Source organism: Anas acuta, chromosome 13 (genome assembly GCF_963932015.1).
Source record: "Anas acuta chromosome 13, bAnaAcu1.1, whole genome shotgun sequence".
NCBI lineage: Eukaryota > Metazoa > Chordata > Aves > Anseriformes > Anatidae > Anas > Anas acuta.
The window spans coordinates 10829846-10849916 of record NC_088991.1 but is presented as its reverse complement, the minus strand read 5'-3'; the positions used below and the strand labels follow the sequence as shown (position 1 = coordinate 10849916).

The 20071-nt window shown below is 36.1% G+C and overlaps 1 long non-coding RNA gene across 10 annotated transcripts in view; it reads right to left on the bottom strand.

Moving 5' to 3' along the window:
* The window catches only part of LOC137863596 (uncharacterized), a 202939-nt gene that overhangs the window by 181159 nt on the left and 1709 nt on the right, over nucleotides 1-20071 (bottom strand). For 9 of the 10 annotated variants that reach the window (XR_011100986.1, XR_011100982.1, XR_011100985.1 and 6 more), the window contains exon 1: nucleotides 2120-2246. The exons of the other annotated variant lie outside the window; for it this stretch is intronic. This is a non-coding gene — a long non-coding RNA (uncharacterized lncRNA). Of the gene's footprint in view, nucleotides 1-2119; nucleotides 2247-20071 lie in introns of those variants that run through there. 10 annotated transcript variants of the gene reach the window in all.

The following is a 20071-nucleotide window of genomic DNA, read 5'->3' as shown; positions in this document are numbered from 1 at the left end:
AGTTTGAAATTAAGATGTATTACATACCAACCCAATGAGCATTTTGAAGACCTAATAATTCATTACTACATTTTTTAATGCATCCTCACACCGTATGAAGACATTTAACCACATAAAGTTTATCAGGACCTTCCAAATGAATTATGAACTTAGTACATTTTTGGTTTTACCTATCATTAGGTATTTCTAAAGTAAACCCCCAATGATGCAGTCTCTTAAATCTTGACTCCCCAGTTTAACCTTACTAATATCCAGGAGAACTTAGATTTCCTGGTTTTGGTGATTAGGTACATTTTCTCTTGATGATATAAAATCATAACCAGTACCAACCACAAGATGACACTTTAGGACTACTGGAAAGAGATTATCTCAGCAAAATAAAATCATTTTGACAATGGAATGAACTGAGCCTATTATTAAGTACACAGCAAGTTGGAAATCAGTCTGTCTTTTCTAAAGGGAATTGATTGCTTGGCTGCTAAAAAGCAGGCAGCCAAGTGGTGTATTGACCCATAGAAGAGGAAAGAAACTCAGCAAAATTTTATTGAGGGGTCTAGCTTCCTGTTATCAAAGCCATAAAACAAATTTATTTATAGATATAAAAACAAAAAACAGTGTGCATAACTTGATAGACTTACACAAGCAGACCATCCCCAAACTAGGCACTTAGAAGTGGCAATATGAAATAAATTTGTGTGGAGCTGTAAATTAACCACACATCCAACAAGTCTGTAGAACACTGACACCTGTTTCAGTAACTGTTCTCTAAAAAGATGTTTCAAGTGAAAAATTAGGAGGGAAAACACCTTTTTACAGAGTGCTTACTGGTCAGCGTACAATCGATAATGGGTTTTAACAGCAGAATTTGACATTACAAAATTCTTAGATAGTCTTTCTAGAAAGACATCACATCTTAAGTAAATCTTTGATATCATAATTTAAATAAAACCCAACCTTTCTACAACAGAAATACTGCTATAAATATTCAGCATAAAAATGAAAATAAAAACCAAACATCTAAGGACACTCCTATGGCTTCTTTTCATGTCTCTTCCAGACCTTTGAATCCTTTCCCAAAATTATCTTCCCCAAGGATGCCAACAATTTATACCCTTGAAATGTTAAGATGCTATGCTCATTACATTTGCAAGAAGTGCATTAGGCTCCCCAGGCTGGCATAGGAAGCTAAGCTAATCGAACTAGCATTCTCCTGGTTCTGCCACTCAGATGAGAAGTGATCCTGGAGCACTTCTCATCTGGAGCATATTTGGAGTATTTGTTTGCTCTAGTTGGAAAAGTCAGATACTGGGTAACCTCATGTAGCTCCTTTAAAGAGAGATGTAAGCTTTCCTGCTTGTTCATCTCTTACTTTCTACAGCATTGACTGCACTGCTGAGATAGGTAAAGAGATAGAAGGACTTAGGACTTCCTTGGATTTTATTGTACTGCATTAGAAAGATCAATGAAAACACTAAGTATTTTTGCTGAAGTCCCAGCACCTGTAAGCCAACGGTATGCAAAGCAAGAAAAGTGAGCAGTACTTTACTTTTTAAAAATCTGAACAGTCGCTTAAAAAACAAAAAGCCAAACTCAGTAAGTTTCTTAGGTATGGAGAAAAACTAAAGTCATAGTGATACCATTTTTTCCTCTACAAATTTGATAGACTCCTGGATTTTAAGATACTAATTTTTTGCTGGTAATTTTAGTGAACTCAACTACTAGAAGAAAAATTTCCTTTCCGTACTGACTTTATCTTTTTCCATTCAACAACTACTGACTTTTTTTCCCCCCCTCCTGTTTCCCATAGGGAATAGACTATCATGGCAGAGTTTTGTTGATTTGTTTATGTACTTTTGTATTATTAATAAGCGCTGGGAAGAGGGTTTGTTACTTAAGTTCCCTCTGCTGGCTTTCCAGCAGCAGAGAATGCAGTAAATAGAAGGTTCTCCCTTGTATTCCCTTTGTATCAGGCTTAGAGCTAGAAATCTGCTGCTGAAGTTAGAGAACAATTCCTCCACAAAGGAAGTGCAGAAGATCCAGAATACTAATGTAATAAAGAACCTACTTCAACTAGTGACAATATTATTATATATAAAATATTACTTAAGTCTGTACTTACTGCTTTCAGCTCTCAGCCTCAGGCACTGTACCTACCAGAAGCTGAGAAATGCATTTTCTCCCACCTTCCTTCTCACCAGCCTAGGGTTTAATGTTGTTTGTGTTATTTATCAGTCGGTATCTCTCTTGAACACCTCAGATTCAAATATTTCACCCTGACCTCTGAGAAATGTTAACACATGCGCAATACATACTTTGAATGTGAGATCTTCACTAACATTTTACTGGCATTGTAGTTTCTCAGATTTAAAGAAGTACTACAGCTCAGAAATTGAGAGTATATCTTTACAGAAAACTACATATTCAGATGCTCATCTTGTAATGACTTCACTGTTTATGGCAAAATCTAATGAATGACCTCTTTTTGACTAAACACCATCAGAAAGTTAAGTGTATTTCCAAGTATTTTAAGTATTCACAGTCCCAATAAAATGTAGGGACTGTCCTGCCTGAAGTATCCAAGTACATTCTTCATCTTCCCACAAATTCAGTCCCATCAGTTAACAGGCTCTGGCTGGGCACACAGTCACATTAAGCTCTATAACAGATGAGCCCCTCCAAGAGGCTGCGTTAGATTTCTCCCTCTAGTAATTCCAAAGGAATCCTGGCATGATTACTCTTTCATTTTAGGTATTTCATCAGGTTAGTTCAATCTCATTCCACTTGTCTGTTCAGCACCCAAGTGGATGGTAAAAATCACAAGTCTCTGATCTGGAAAAATTCCATTTTCAAAACTGTATCCAATGGATTAGTGCAGAAACTCAAAAAGGTTCCAAAACCTAGATACTTGCAGAATTAAGGACTAATGTCCTTCTCCATTCAGCTCCTTAATAGAATGCCCATGTAATTTCAAAAAGATCAGAATTTTATCTTAATCTGCACTTTGAAATTAATTTTTAAAATATATGCTTTATAATATTGGAAAGAAAAATTAACAGATCCTTATTGCAATCTCAGAAGGCATAGCATTTGTTGTCTATATCCCTTTAACAAAAAACACTTTTTTGGTTTCAAAACAGAGGCAAGTAAACAAACAACCCTCCCCTCACCAAAAGAGGGGAACAGTCTCATCATACTTGAGCTGCCTAATCATTAGTATAGCGTATCACTACCTATACGTTTGCAGAAGTAATTTCTTTTCTACTGATTAAAGTTTTTTTCTCAAGCAATCGACAAAGGTTTTGCTGAAAATTATGATCGCTACCATCACATTCTAATTTCTGTATGTCCCATTTCTTGTGAAAAGGTCAGCTATTACAGCTTTTCCTTTACCAGATGTTGCTGAAACACATAGAAAAAAAATCAATTTTCAAGTTGTTCCTTACATTTAGAGTAAAAGGGTGTTATGAAGGGTATTCTGTAAGAAGCAGTGTAATGGTCTGGAATACCTTTTAGGCCAAACCTTTATGAATTTTATATTTTGTAATGAATTAAGTTAATAATTAAAATACTAATCTCTCGAGTCATAATTCATTTTAGCTTGATGATAACATAATTCCTTTTGTGAGAACCTCATTCAATAGCAACAACAACATTAATTTTATCTAAAAATCTGTCTTCTCCCCCAGTGAAAGTGTGTTTTATTACCTACATGGTAGAACTCCTGCACCCATCAATTCAGCTGCCTTAGGATTACAGCATGCTAATTGTGCTGAGCTCCCCCATACAAATAAATGCTTTAGAATAGAAAGTGAAGAATACGTGACAATTGGATAAGGAGGATGAAATTCTAGATAAGCTAGAATTTAGCCAAAATCTTGGGGATGAAACTGCCAATCTATCAAAGGGTATGAGGACATCTTTACAGATCAGGTGACCAACGATCAAGACTCCAGCTAGAAAACGGCATATTTATTGCTAATCTCATCAGTCATGCTGGGACACTAATTCAACTTCATCCACACCAACACGACTTTCTCTTTCACCATGTCTTTAGAGACCAAATTTTTAGTTAGGACAAGGCATGGCTACATTAAGCTTACGGAAAATGACATGTACTGAACTTAGTAAGTATTGATGATCTTCACTTTGATCAATGCATTGCCTAGGATTCTTCTGGAGAGAAAAGAAAATCTATAAATAGTGTGAAAAATATGAACAGGGTAGTTAAGCTAGCCAGCAAAATTAACTAGCAGTAGATTTAAAAACAAATACAGGTTGTAACTCAAAGTATTTTTCATACTAAGTATAAATTGTGGAGATTGTGGAAGATGGAAGGACATTAATATGTTAAAAGAGAATGCCAAATTCATGGAATAATGTCCTTCAATTGCTATTATGCTCTGTAATCCCCCAACAGCTTCTAGATAAAGTCCCCATGCTTCCCACTGACAAAGACAAGGAATACTTCTCAGGTAAGTTGCCCAACTTGCTCTGTTTCTTATTACTCTTGTGCCATGACACCTTACTTATTAGCTTAGGTTATTAACACAGAAGGGTGTGGGATGAGATGAAATAGCAGTTTAATCGAGTTTATCTATTATTTTGCAATACATTCTTTTTTTTTTTTTTTTTTGCCTAGGAAAAAAAAAATAAATCTATCTCCCTGCATACTATATACTCTTTGAAGAGAAGCATAACCTTCCAAATCTATAAATAGCGGGTAGTATTTTGGGTCATTGCTCAGATCATTTTGATGGCTCAGTTCCTCATTAGATAATTAAATATTCAAAGATGACTGCTTTTATACCCACAGACAACTATCAGACAAATATCAGCACAATGCCTACAGTAATTTCTGTCAAAATTTAGAGGACAGATCACAGAAAGGGGAAACAAAAATAGTGTTTCATCTAAATGCACAATATACTTGAGACAGACAGTCAGAAAGAACATTTTATATACCACATATACTGTGTCAAAGTATGTACTTTATCCATAAAAGCAAACTATTTCAGAGACACAGTAGGAGAAAACAATTACACTGCATTGTGTGAAACAGTTGTGTGAATCATTTCCCTCAGGGAAAGGAAACAAGCCTGCAAATTATCAAATGAAACTACTGGATTAAAGACAGTAGGTCAAGAGATAGGCATATGTTCACACTTCACCACAGATTCTGGAAAAACACTCTCCAAGCCTTCTAAAATATGCTAAGTGTATCTAGAGAAGTCATATTAAAACCAGTCAGTTTTAGGTGGAGAAACACACTGAAATAGAAAAAAGGGGGGGGTGAGGCAGGAGAAGGGAGAACAGAAATATTTATGTACATTCATGGCTCATGTTTGTACCAAGAAAGCTCAAGTTTACTTTAAAAATGTAAAGTACACCTAGAAGTAAAACTGTGTTGTGGACAATGGTAATCCGGTCTGTAACCATCTTTATCATTTATAGATGATAAATGATATTTATACAGCCCAAGCTAGTTATTTATTTTTTGAGAAGTCAAGAGAACACTTCTTCTTCCTCCATAAACGTGCTCTAAAATCACATGCAATAATCTCAGTGTCGAGCCATGACTTCTAGTTGGCCCACAGTGTTTCAAAACTAACTGTAATAACAGATTAAAGCAGTCTTCACTGAATATTTACACAAAAAATAACTTATTTTCCTGCAAACTTGTGGATTTTGATCCAAGTGTTCTGCCAGGACTTGAAAGAAGTTGCTTTTACATTCCCCACCCCCAAAATCTCTAGGATTCTATTTATTCTAAAATCTACAAATGAACAAAGAACATAATCTAATATTCCTTATGATCCACAATTTTATTACCCAATTTAGATGAGCTCTACAAATGTAGAGAGGATCTGGTATAACTCAGGGCATATCACTGAAGCTTGACTATTAAGGGTGTGACACAAAAGTACCCTGAAGAACACTGGAAAAGTCAATCTGTTGAAAACAGATTGAAAAAAGGGACATATAAGATTAAAATCCATAAGAAATTAAGAATGATTATTTTGGTGTTTGGTTTACATTTCAAATAATTTCATCACAAACGCTGTCTGAATATTTATTCTCCTGGGGAAGAGAGAAATATTCCCAGTTCATTTCTGTTGTCAGTAAATAATACTTTAAGTCTTTGAAATCTTCACCTTCTCTAGGAATTTAAAGATATGACAACGCCACTCCCAATTGCTTTGCTGAAAGGATAAGGAACAGCCAGAAGGTTTACAGTGCTCTTCCCAGTCTTCCTCCATCCTGACCTCTTCCCTCTTTCCCCCTTCTCTTAATGAGCTATTTATAGATTGTAAGCTATCTAGAGCTAGCTTCATCACCCTATCAAAATCAATACAAGTTTCCCCATTTACTTCAAATGTTGCCTAAAGGTTTAATTTGGTTAATGAACTGGTTCCTTCAAGTACGACGACCAGGCCTGGGTATACAATGAAGAGGACTAATGCCAGTTCCTAACTAGTTTCACGCACACTGATTTTTCATCATAACACTTGTACATAAAACAATCATATTAATATGCCTGGCTCAACAATCAGAATATAAATATATTTCAAAAACAACATGCAAAACATTATACAGATCTTCACAGAAGGTAGGGATGCACTGGGAAGAGCAAGATGGCCTTGGCTTCAGGGCCTTCTGACTTAAAAGCTCTGATCTTACTGCATTGCTTCTTAGAATTCCCATAGCCCTGTTTTTAACCACAGTAAACAGTTGCTGAAGCCTTAATGAACCATATGTTCAGGATGGCAAACGCTCCACTCCAAGAAAAGCTCCAAGTTCGTTTACATTTTTCAAAAACTCAACAATTTGCACTGAAGCATGAACTGACTGTAAAGTGTAAACATCTCTTTCCAAGAATATAAATTAAATTTGTGATTTATCGTACATTTCATGCTGAAGCACAGCCTCAGAATAACATCACTTCAAACACCGGGGGTAAGAGCATTTCAAGATTCTCTGGGCTGGAATCGTGAATGGGTGACTCACAGCATTTCCAGATCAATGATTTAGTTCTTGGTACTTCCACAAAAGGCTCCTCCTGGCACACAAGCAGGACTGTCAGATTGTTTCCAGCAGAAACTCAATACTGAATCTCTTCCTGAGCAGAAATTCTGCAAATGAACTTTTCATTTATTTAGAAAAAATGATGCAGAATCCTGGGGAGTCTATCTCCAAATCATGATTTTGGAGTTGTAGTCTTATCACATGTATAGCCACGTGTGTAAGCATGCTGATTATCAATACCTCATACTATTTCAGAGGTAGTGCAAGCAGTCCAAGAGGCGGACAGATTCTGTCTAGTCCTGCCACTGATGCCCTCTTTGGATTCATTTATATTTTTTATTTATCCTGTAAACTTCTCAGAGTAGGTACAGTCTGTTAATCCATTTGTTCAGTGCCTAGCACATGCAGATTAGTGCCTGAAGTAACAATAACAATGCTGCTTCCAGTGGTTGTTATCTATTGGAATCAATTTTAATGCTTCCAGCAGAGGTCACAATTGCTCAGCATTTCCTCAGATTACTTTCCTTACAAAAGCAATTTCTGAAATAAAAGCTATAAGCTAGCATAACTAATACTTTTCTGCAACAAAACATGCAATAGATTATTTATCAATAAGGAAAAAAAATGCATATAATTAATAGTGACCTCATTTTGGGAAACTAATGAAATAGCTTTGCTCTTATAAAAATAATTTGTCATAAAAGATGACAAAAAAAAGATGTCTCCAAATTAAAGCAAACTACTTAATAGGTTAACTGCATATCGGTAGTAATTTGTTTATGAAAAGGATACTTGTAATTATTTATTAGAGGGGATGGATTGTGGTTTTAAATAGTTAAAGAGTCTCCCTGCTGGCAACAAAAAACTTGAAGTTTAAACTCTACGGACGTTTAAATTTGATAATAGCAGTTTCTCTGTTCTGACACTGTATTTATATCTGCTTTGGTTTATACACATAGTTTGGCTTATACAAACAGTTTCACTATTACGGGGGGGGGGGGGGGGAGGAAGGGGGGAGGTATTTTTTTATATAGTAGGAAGAACAACAATCACAAAATGAAGTTACACAAAATGGCATCAGATTTTGTTGAAGAAGCAAGAAAAACACATTGTGGTCAAAGGGATCCTAGCTGATTTAGTGGAAAATATTGGGCTAAGGCAAGAAGAGAAAGGAAAAATAGCTAGTTGAAGAACAGTTAAGACCCATGGAAGAAAAATAAAGGACAAAAAATAAGTAGTATGAATCAAACTATTCAATACCATGTTCTACACCACAAACTCATACAGATCACAAGAGATCTACTGTGACAGTCTCCTCCAGTTGTCTCTGCTTAACTTGACCCATACTGCTTCCTTTCATGTTGGCATCCTCAGAGTCACTGCAGTGCAAGGCTGTTTGCATTTCCCACTCTGCAAATAAGTTTGTCCTTCTTATCTGATGCTTCTTTTGTTGCCTACTGTTATGACCTTGACTTCCTAGCACATCAGAATCTCCCACTCCAGATTATCTAGTAGCTTTGCAATTCCCATCTCTTCCATCTTCTAGGGATCTGTTATGTCCTTACAGTACAATTTTAAATTATATTTATGCATAATTCTAAAGAAAATGGCAATGCAGATGTTCTGGTTCTCATCGTGTGACAGCTCTCACAAAATAGCATTACAAAAGCAACAATAAGAGAAGGCTGCAATTCCAGAGTTCATCAGTGTAAGGTCAGTCAAAGGTAATGACAACTATGCAGGCTTCAAAAAGCCTTTTTCCTGCATTTTATTCTCAAAACAGTTACAGACTGAATGAAAAGAATTGAATAGCTAGGTGATGAAATTCTTACCTCAAAAATTAATTTCTGTCTTTCTATAACACACCACAAGGCAAAATTTGATTTTAATCCTGGCCAGCAACTTTTTTTTTTAGCATCTGCAAAGATGAGGAATAATTACGTGCATACCTGCCACAGTGAAGTTAAAGTACCTGCCAAGCTCTTTTTGATATTACAATACATGGGGGAAAATAAAGTGTAACCACATTTTATTATTCATTTATTTATAAAAAAAATCTGTCATGTTCATCTACCTTACCAGATTGCAGACATGAAAAGGGAAGAACAAAAACTGTTTTGGGTAAAGTAGTCTGCAGACTAACTCTATTGCTGTACTTAACAAATGACTTACATCCTCTGCAAGGGCAAGAGGAAAAAAAAAGAACATCAACTGTGAGAGAATGAGATTTATTTTATCATTTTAAAGTTTCTTGAACCAAGTTTACAAAGTGATTTAGTCTACTATTATTTATTCAGTCCTCTCCCAAGGACTATCAGTTATAGTAAGCTGTATAAAACTGTTTGGATGTTTTTCCCATTTCCTTTATGGATTGGTATTTGAAGTCTGTAAAGAAACTTTACTTTTTTTCAGGTATTAGTTCAATGGAAACAGAGATAAGCCCAAATCAAACTAACCACTAGCAGGTTCCTGGGTCTACAAAATACCATTAAAAATTTAGTTAAGAGAAAATTCCAAAAAGACAGAAGACTTATGTCAGCCCTGCCATTAATTATTTATCAGATACTCTGCCTATTAATTTGCCTATTTGAATTCAAGGTCCAAGCATATTATCTTAGAAAACTTCAACTATACTAATCCCACATACAGACCAGCCTGATCTTTTCCTGATAGGTGAGCCAGAAAACCAGCCAGAACTCATGTGGAACTAATAAGGGTTCTTACACAAGACTGTGAATGGCAGCATCATACAGGTCTGAAGAGTAACACACCATTTGGAGAAAGCCTTTCATCCACAGAAATCTATTCCCTAACTTTAAGGACAACAAAATGATGTGCAACAGAAGTTACTTACAAGAATGACTTTGCCTTATAAATGAAAAAATATTGTTTCTTTGGAATCTTTCCTACTGTTAACTTGAAAGCATCAGCCATAAACACACGTTTCAGTCTGTTTACACCTACTGATGGACTGAAGATACAGGAGTCTGCTGGAACAGAAGGGTGTGCTCTGATAGTGTGACAGAATTCTGACTGGAGAATTACAGGTAAAAATAGAATTTTGACAAGATCTCATGTCTTCTCCCTTGGGGTCTCCCTCTCCTTGTTGCTTCCCCCAGCAGCACAGCTTAACATCTATTCAGGCAGTGATTTAAAAGCATTAACTAGCCTTAGGCACAAAATGCCTAAGAATTAAGTCTGTTTTTTAGACTTCAGTGCAAAGCAGTTTTTTTTTTTTTTTTTTTTAGATGTTGGCCTCTACATCAATTACTCTAGGAAGAGATAAAGTTTGTTTCATGCAAGTGCAAGGATCTGTGATGTAAGATCTGGGGAGATAGGTAATAACAATAAAAGAGATAGGCATGCAACCTCCACCAACAGAATATCCATGTTTGGTAAATCAGAGTGATGATTCTGGCCCACTATATTTCTGTAAAGCTGCAGCTGAGGGAATCCGATCCTAGTCAGACTGTTGCAGACTGCTGTAATACAGATTCCCAAACTTAAGCAAGGGAAGGGTACTTTTTTAGCAGCAACAGCAGAGTAAGAGCAAGCAACTGCACATTCACACATCAAGCATTTCTATGACCTTCAGATGCACAGATTTTGATCTGGAAAACAATGAAAGAAAATAAATGGGTAGAACACAGGTGCTGCTTATCTGTAAAACTTGGGAGAAAAACCTTGCTCTCAGGTGACTCCAGGCACTGCTGTCCCCATTATCTTTTGAGCTGCTAAATAAAACCCAACTGAATATGAGAATGAGATCTCAGTAGAAATAAAAATCCAAAATAAAAATAAAGTGTAGAAGAATAAACAAATTTCTGCAGCAGTCTGGGCACAGCCTAAAGAAAGAGATACCAACATGAAAGATTGTTCTGCAGAGAATATTCTTACCAGTACATACTCATTCTTCATAGCTATGTGGTTCACAATCCTATGGGAAAGACTGTTTCCAGCAAAAAATACAAATCCATTAAAACAGGGGGCAAGGTAACAGAAGGACTCCTAAAACTCATAGCACATTCTGTGTGCAGACAGAAAAGCATGTGGATTTTTAGCACATCCTGTACAGAGCACGGTAATATCATAAGATAGTTTGAATCATGGACCTTTTACTAGCCTGAATGCAGTTCAGCCAAGATGCTGAAATGCCTTAACCACAGGCAGAACTCAACCATCAGAGAATCAGATGAAACTGAAAAGGCTGGTTGTGCTTTTTCACGAAGAAAGAAGTCGTGTCAGACATCACTGCCAGTAGTCAGTACGTACTACATGTAAAGACAGTCAGAACTGCTCATATTTGTTCTTTGGCCTGAGAAACAGTTGACCACTGAGGCATCATTGAGCTGTACAAAAGTATGAAAGAGGTCCTGGTTAGTCTCTGATAAAGAAACTAGCTAGTCACCATTAGCCAAATTAACTATTCAAGCCTGTCGTCTGAAAATGTCTCTTATCCAAACTCAGTTTGCATGGAACCAGAGAGCATATTTCATAAACAGGAGTAGAAATGCAAGTGCATTTGTTGGGTGTATATTTGCAAGACAGGCTAGAAGCAGCCCCATTACTTATTACAAACAGAAAAAAATACAACCAATCAGAGGAAAGTCATTTCATCCCAGTCAAAGACAAAACCAAAATACACTCCTATTGATTTTTTCAAATGGTGAAACCTGGTTTGATTTCTTAATTAAAAAGGCAAGAGTCCATTTAAAATAGGAAATAAGTCACAGTAAGTGTGACTTTAAGACCAAATGTTGAAAAATAGCTTCTAATTTTCACCTGCAGTTTAACATTCATAATCAATTATGGTAAAAATGAGTGATTACACCTGGTAGCCAGGCAGCCACATTCCACCCATTGCTTATGGGGGAGAACTCCAATTCTCTCTCAGGAATGATGAGGAGCTGGAACACTTACACCTAGGTATTTACTGTGCTTAAACGCATCTTTGTGTAATGGTGCCTGTATATTCATGTTAATATATATTTTGATTTATTTTGCACACAGTTATTGTAAATATTATTCATTACATAAGTTTTGTACATAACGCTGTTATGTACAATTTTCTATCTGTATGTGTATCTTCATATAAGTATACACACAGATCCATACATGATGTCATGCAGAGACACTGAAACAACATTTGTTCTCATAGTGTCAAAGCTATGGGAAGTACATTTTAAATAGATTAAACTCTTCACAAAAAGCTTGTAATGGAGTGACACATGGATGTTGCAGAACAGAGCAAAGTAGAATGATCTGCTCATAAAAGTCCTTTATAAGATCTGATACTATACCACAATATTATTTCAGTTTAAAACATGAAAAAAGACAAATGTAGATGGACAGTTTCATGTTATTTCCGGCTCCCATGTCATGCTAAAATTTTCTCTGTTGAAGCAATTATCTACTCTGGAATAAGCCTGATAATGTTGTAAGAGGTAAGCTGGAGACTACATAGCAAGGCATACATAAACTTAATGACCACAGCTCCTGCAGCAGGTTATAAAGGTAGTTTGGTCCAGCTGGAATAAGAGACAGAACAAGAATATTGCCAAGCAAAATGTCTTCATTAGACTTTAGTTAAGAATACTTAAGCAATAAAAGGGTTCAGCTTGCTCTTCGTAAATATCCTATTTATACTGTAGCCAAAGAAAAGAAAACTTCCCATTTTAGACCACTTTAATGATTTTGTTTTTACTGCTTCAAAGGCAAAAAAATAGTAAAATGAAAGAAAAACAAACAGCCATTGCTAAACACAACATCACATAACAAAAGAACCTTTTAGTAATTTAAGGAGTGTAATTTTAAAAGCCAGGGGAAGCTTTTAAGAACTTCATTTAAAAATATTAATATATATATATAATTTGGAATACTTCAGTAATGACTCCACCTGAATACAAATAAGAAAAAACTAAAAGCTTGTACAAAAAGGCATGTTTACTAATGGATACACTGATCATTGAACTTTACACAGCATTAAATTTTAACGACCTTCAACGATATGAGAAGCTTTGGTTGTTTATGTAAAAATTCTAAAGAAAAGCATGGATTTACATTTACAGACTACTTATCTCTTTGTAAATGACAACATATTAAAAAGAAAATGAACAAAACCGGAAAAACTGTTTCCGATTAACACTAATAAGCTAGTAAAAGCAGAAAAACCCAGGTGGTAAGCTATTTCTCTCTTGCTCTGTTCAGAGGGGAGAGGGAAGGAACGGAAGCATAATTTTCAAGGGGTCTAGATCTGTTATTCTTACTTCATTTACAGCTTAAGTTAAAGGGCCTCATTAAGGCTTGCTATCTGAACACAGAGTAATGAGCAAGGCAAAACACGGAGCACTAGGATGCTCGTAGTTTAGGATTAGGACAAACCAGTGCAAACAGGCAGAGCATAGTGACAAGAAAAACTGTTGAGGGTCAGAACAGTCATATCTCAACATAAGTCCAATTAGGAACTCAAAGCCAGCTCAAAGCTTGCTGTGGGGAAATGCAGGTTCTTGTTCTTTAGTGGGGTTACTCCCAGACTTTATTCATTCAAAAGGCTTTTTTTTTTTTTTTTTCTCCAGCTTAGTCAGACACAGCCATCCTTGCAGTTCCCCCAGATGTCTCCTGTCGCCCCAAGGAATATTGAATAAGCTGCTCACCTACAATGGAGAAATGAAAACTAGTTTCCTGTCAGACTAATCCAAAAATCCCACTCTGACTGTTGGAGTGTGCTTTTTGACATTCTGCTAGAAAGCTCATTTTGTTGCTTGTACTTTTCATATTCAGAGGTGAATTTGTCCTGGTAAACCATACATGTATACTCCATACATGTATACATCCTCTCATCTAATCATCTGAAAAAGCCTATTCATGAAAAGTGTTGAATAGGAATACAGAAGACAACAAGAATTGTGGTCTTTGTTTTTGAGAAGGAACAGTGGGGCAAGTAGAGACTCGTTGTCCCAAATCATTATGATGATGGCTTTCAACTCAACCAGTGCAGTGACCTCCACTTCCCTCTGCTACCAATATCACGCTTAAGGCCATATCTGGGCCCTCTTGATATTTATTTGGAGCTTTACACTGACTGGCACTCTGAACAGAGATAGCAACACATACTCCCGGTACTTGGTTCAGCCTTGTGGGATGTACCTTGAGGTGCAAATGGAAGAATGTTGTAAGATTTTATTGTAAAAGCTTATTTTCAGAATGCTATTGGCTGGAACACTATTTTTTTTTTTTTTTTTTTTATTTTTTTCAGCCAAGAAAATGCATGACTACAGACAACATAAAACAAGTGTAATTTCATTGAAATTACAACAGCTTCCATTCCTCTGGTGTGGCAGCTGAACTGCTTTTTCTTTCTGTTAAAGACAGATTTTGAAATTGCAATGCTTTTATTTATTTACCTTACCTGAAGATATTCCACAAGTTACAATTAAAATTACATCTATTGTTGCGGTTGCAGGTTCAAACTGCACAGGTTTTAAAATTATAGTTCAATAGTTTGTGTTTAAAATAGACTTTTGGAAAACAGATTTCTTCTGTACTGCAACAGAACTGCTCTTTTTTAGAGAGCCATTGGTATATCTTGGAAAGAAGTCCATGAATTTAAAAGACTTTAGACTTTTAAATAAGCAAAGAACAAACAGATAAATTAGTAGTACTGTGCCCTAGTTACTTGACACAGAAACACATACCCAAGCAAAAATACCACTGAATTCAATGAGGTTCTCTGGGGAGAATGGCAATTTATATTGCAATTATATATGAATATAATATACATTATATAATACTATATATTATATATATTTAAAATGGAAAATACAATTTGTATTAAAAAGGGGCTAGAGATACTTAGAGCAGATACATGCCATTTTGGAAGAGTTAGCATGCCTCCATTGCAGACACTAATGAATTTATATTGCTAATACAGGTAATACTATGCAAATATAAAAAACTGTATAGATGAACAAGTTTTATTATTTAAAATACAAATATTACAGTAAAAATAAAACAACTGTCTAATGAAAAATAAAATATTGATGTTTAGTAATTGAGCTCTAAGGCAAACTTTGCTATTTGTGTCCCAACATGGTGGATTTTCTGGTGAAGTTATAAGATTCCCACCTCACTGGAAATACCCTTATTTAAAAACCAGTTTTCACAGACACAGAGCCACAAATGCCTAAATGTGTTACTCACTAGCATTCCTTCTCTACTAGAAAGATGAAACTTTTATTTAACCGGTAATGAAAGCATACAATTTATTACCAAAAACCAATGCAACAACAATAACAGAAACAACCAACCCCAAAACTTTCAATTGATAGTGTTCTCTTGAATTGACTGGACTCCAAACGACAAAACTTATTGGGAATTTGAAAGGTAGTCTTAAAAACCTCTAAGTAGATAAAAATATTGAAAGCTCTAAATTAGCTACAAAAGTAGGAATGATGTTGCTAAGATAGCCTAGTGAATAAATAGAAGCAATTTACTTCAGATTCGTTGAAAAATTCGTTGTAATATTGCTATTACCACAAATCTCAATTCTTGAGTAAATTTTCTGAAAGCAGATCGCATAAGAACAGTGGCTCTAGGCTACATCCTGAGCTCTCGAGCACAGACAGTTTTTTCAACACAGGGTCAAAGATTAATTACTTGATATTAATATATTTCTTAAGCCAATATTATATGAAACGGTAGGGTAACAAGGCTGGAAATTGGCTTTATATTGCTGGAAGTATATTACTTTATTCTACTACTGCACAAAACCCTCCTTTAATAAAACAAGGATTTTAGCTATAAAGTTCAGCACTTGATAGGAACTAATGCAAACTTCATAGATGTTCAAACCTACATTTAACTGTTTTATTTAAAATATTATCAGGAAAAAGTAAATGTGCAGAGGATCTTGCAGGAAAGATAATATGAACGAGGTCTGGAGACAGCTACAGAATTTGGGACTTGGCTAAATACAGCTTGGGCAGCTACATGAAGGCAGAAGCACTTCATGCTTGCCTTAGCACAAATCTGAACTGCTTTGCTAACCTGGTACTCCCTTAGAGACTGCGCCACAATGAGCTGTTGACAATGTACAAAAGCATAACACTACTACTGACTATATTTGTCAGATTCTAACGATATCTAGATATAGGAAAAAAATCAAAAGTAAAATATTTGTTGATGTAGTGAATCTCAAATTAGAATAATTACCATGGCAACCCATTTAGCCTTCTTTCAGGAAAGATTCCCAACATGTTTTATTTGCTCCTTATTTAAAAGGCAATCTGCTACTCGTTAGCAACACGTATCACTTCTCATATCCTCGAAGAAAATCCGGCATCTTCAATAAGTTAAGTAAAAAATAAATAAGTGAAGTGCACAAGTCATATGAAATAACCATACATAAAATAACTGCAAATATGTTTAGTGAAATTAGCATGTATAAAATATGTTCTGCTTTTTAAGAGGAATTTTGTTTGGGAGAGTTGAACCTTGTGCAAGAAAGGTACCACCTTCAGTTTCTAGTACATCATGTGTATATTTTTGAATGTAATTAAAAGTCAATGATTCCTTTAGGAAAGCTATAAGGCTTGCTCTGTCACTTACTTTGTCACCTTCAGTATCTTGTTGCCATCTGAAAAAGGCTTGCTCCCTGATGAATACCCTAGCACTGAAACATCACCTGTTTAGGTCCCTTTCATCCACTGCACGTGGGATAGTACAATGAGAAGATGCCACATGGCTTCAAATGAATCTCTCTATTCTGTGAAAAAATTACAAAGATACTGAGTTGGAACTACTTTCTCACTAGTTATATAGAAGAGAAACTGTTCAAAAAGAAATTCTCATCTGAACTTTTATTCCCCAGTTCAAGGTCCATACAGGTTTCTAATAATGAAAACTTTCTATGACAAATTCCTGGCACCACTTACTGCCACAGAGCATTGCACATATCAGCAAGTGCATCCCTGAGTCAGGCATTCACTGCCACATGGCTAGAAATCCTCTGTCTTCAGCAGGAAAGAGCAGATAGCCCTGGAACTTATATAGCACTCTGTTGCGACTGCATGCCTAATCTGAGCCAGCTGCACAGATGGTTAAATCTCTAGAAGCTGTCCTCAGGAGCAAGGACACAGCCCTGAACTCTTATTCTCTTCATATCCCTAGCTCTTATCAGAAAGTAAATAGATTCAAGTGTTCTCTCGCCTCCTTTACTGTATTACAAAATGCTTTGTTTTCATTGGAAAATTCCTGGTACTGCCAGAAAGGTACTTTCACCCCTTCAGCTATACAAATCATGACTCAAAACATGAGGGGTTATGGAAATGGTCAAATAGGAACCTAATTGATAATATAAAGTGATGCAAGGAGCTCTGAGCATTACAACTTGCCCTGTGTTGTGGTTTAACCCAGCGGGCAGCTAAGCACCACACAGCCAGTCACTCACCTCACCCCAGCATGACGGAGAAGAGAATCAAAAAGATAAAAGCATGAGAACTCCTGAGCTGAGATAAAGATGGTTTAATATGAAAAAACACACACACACAGATTAAAGTGATGCACAATGTAATTGGTTGGGCATCATTTGGATGTTGGCAATCAGTCCCTGAGCAACAGCAGCCCCCCTGCCAGCTCCCCCCAGTTCTACTGTTCCACCTGACACTACACAGCATGGGACATTCCTTCTGCTGGTTTGAGCCAGCTGTCCTGGCTGTGTCCCCTCCCGCCTCCTTGCTGGCAGGGCGGTGTGTGAACCCAAAGAGTCTTGGGCTTTGTATAAGCACTGTTCATTAACACTAAAACATCGGTGTGTTATTGATATTTTCCTTCCTAAACACAAAATACAGCACCATACCAGCCCCTATGAAGAAAAACTATCCCAGCTGAAACCAGGACACCCTACAATGCCACAGACAGAGGCAGGTCCTTGTAAAATTGTGTTGTGATAATCTGTGACATGCTCACAGATTCTGCACAATCCTGCTTACTTCCAGTTTAGTAACCAGTTTCACACTGCTATACTGCTTCTGAAGAGAAGACTATATCACAGATTTTGGTGAGCAAATGGTGCAGCAACCATTTACTTTAACCTGATTTCTTAAAGATTCCATGATTAATTCTGATTTAACCTTATGGCAAGGTATAAGGTTGCAAAAGCATCCAGGAGCTCACTGGGATCGTAAATGATTCCCTTCTCCCAGGATTAAAAGTTGGATAACCGCTGCAAAGACTCACTTAAGCATTAGCTGATACACTAAACTTCCTTTGAGACTCAGTAGTTGTGTTAAGTGAGCAGACAAAATATCCAGCTTTAAGACAGGGCCATTATGTATAAAATGTAATTACATTGCTAGCACTGTTTGAACAAGTGCATTGACTATCTCTGCAGGTGTAGATGGTGCTGGCTCCTACCCCAATATATGAAAAATGAACACAGTAAAATAACAGCTGTTGCTTAGAGATATTAACATTTGAGAAAAATTAAGGGATCAAACCCAGCAGAATTCACCCCCAAGTCCTCTGGACCTCAAAGCAATGACCCATAATTGAAAGTGATCAAATATGCATGATTTGTCTTAGTTTCTGCTCTGCTAATATAATGGAACTTTACACTAAAGACAAAATGAATACCAAGAATGACATTTTCTGATTGTATTGGTTCTCTGGTGATTTTTTCTTTGGGGGATGTTGTAATTAAAGAAAATTAGAGAAAAGTTAAAGACAACTTTGTTACACAATAAGAAAACAAAGGCAGGATTCTTTTATTTCAAAGTGAATTCTTCCACACTTTTATTGAAAAGGCATGTTTCAAACTAAAGCTGATTAAAACCATTCTTGCCTAAGCTTTCCATGAAAAGTTGCCACTCTAATTGGCCTGACTGGACTCTGTCCTGCCTGATACATGATGCCTTGAGAGCAGAGAATAGGAACAGAAGGCATCCAATTACATTCCACAGAAAATATGGCAACATTTCCTGAGCAAAAGAGCATGTATCCTTTCTAGAGTAAATATTTTGGTTAACGATGAAAAAGTTGATGAAAACAGACACATCTAAAGTTTGTTTCTAAGAAGACCTCACAATTCTTATTAATAACTTCCTATTTGAACAATACTCTATAAAGTTTAGATGTATACAGCCACATGCTAAGTGGCCAAATACCTTTATTTTCTTGATCGTAAATATTTAACCACTATGAAACTTTCCTCACTTCAATTTTCATGCAAATATTTACTTTGAGAAAAATCTGTAGGCAGAATCCTAGCTGACAATGCAGTAAGATTCCACAGCTTTAAGACAGGATCACATTAGGACAGAGGTCTTCCCATAAACATCCAGTTAAGTCCTTGGTGACTCTTTCCTGTGTCAGTTTTGAGATACAACCCAGTAACTTTCGGAAGCTTTTTCTTCATTAATACTAAAAACCTCTAGCAAGTGAAGTGAGGTTTCCAGTTTAAACACAGTTGGTCTGAGGTCACAAATTGGCTCTACAACCTTTAAGAAATGTGTCAGAGCAGTTACAGGAACTCTATATATGCATTACTACAGTGGTTGCCTGAGTTACAGCAGCATTTTGACATGACAACTGGTGATACATGCATGTTGTTTCAGCACTAGATCAAGTGCAGTCATGCTAGCTAAATATAGGAGGGAGAACAAACACTTCTAAGTTCTGACCTGGTCATTTTCGTAATTGCTTTGCAGGTTACTCAGTGTCAGAGAACCAAGTACCACAATTAAAGAAATGCACAATTTTTACAGACCTAAATAGGACAGCGTGACGACCATCAGCACAAGTTAACTTCTATAAAGTTCTTAACTACATTATAAAGAAACAAAACCAGGAGGAATTTTTTATTAAAACACAGAAAGGAAGAAAACTCAGTAGTGGAAAATTTCAACTGCTTTTTCAATAGCATTTGTCACAGATATTTGTATATGCATTAATACATTTTAATAAGGATTTATTAATATTCTAGAATAATTGGACACATCAAGACAAGTATTTAATTGATTTGTAAATCTACGCATCTATCTGAAGATCTCAG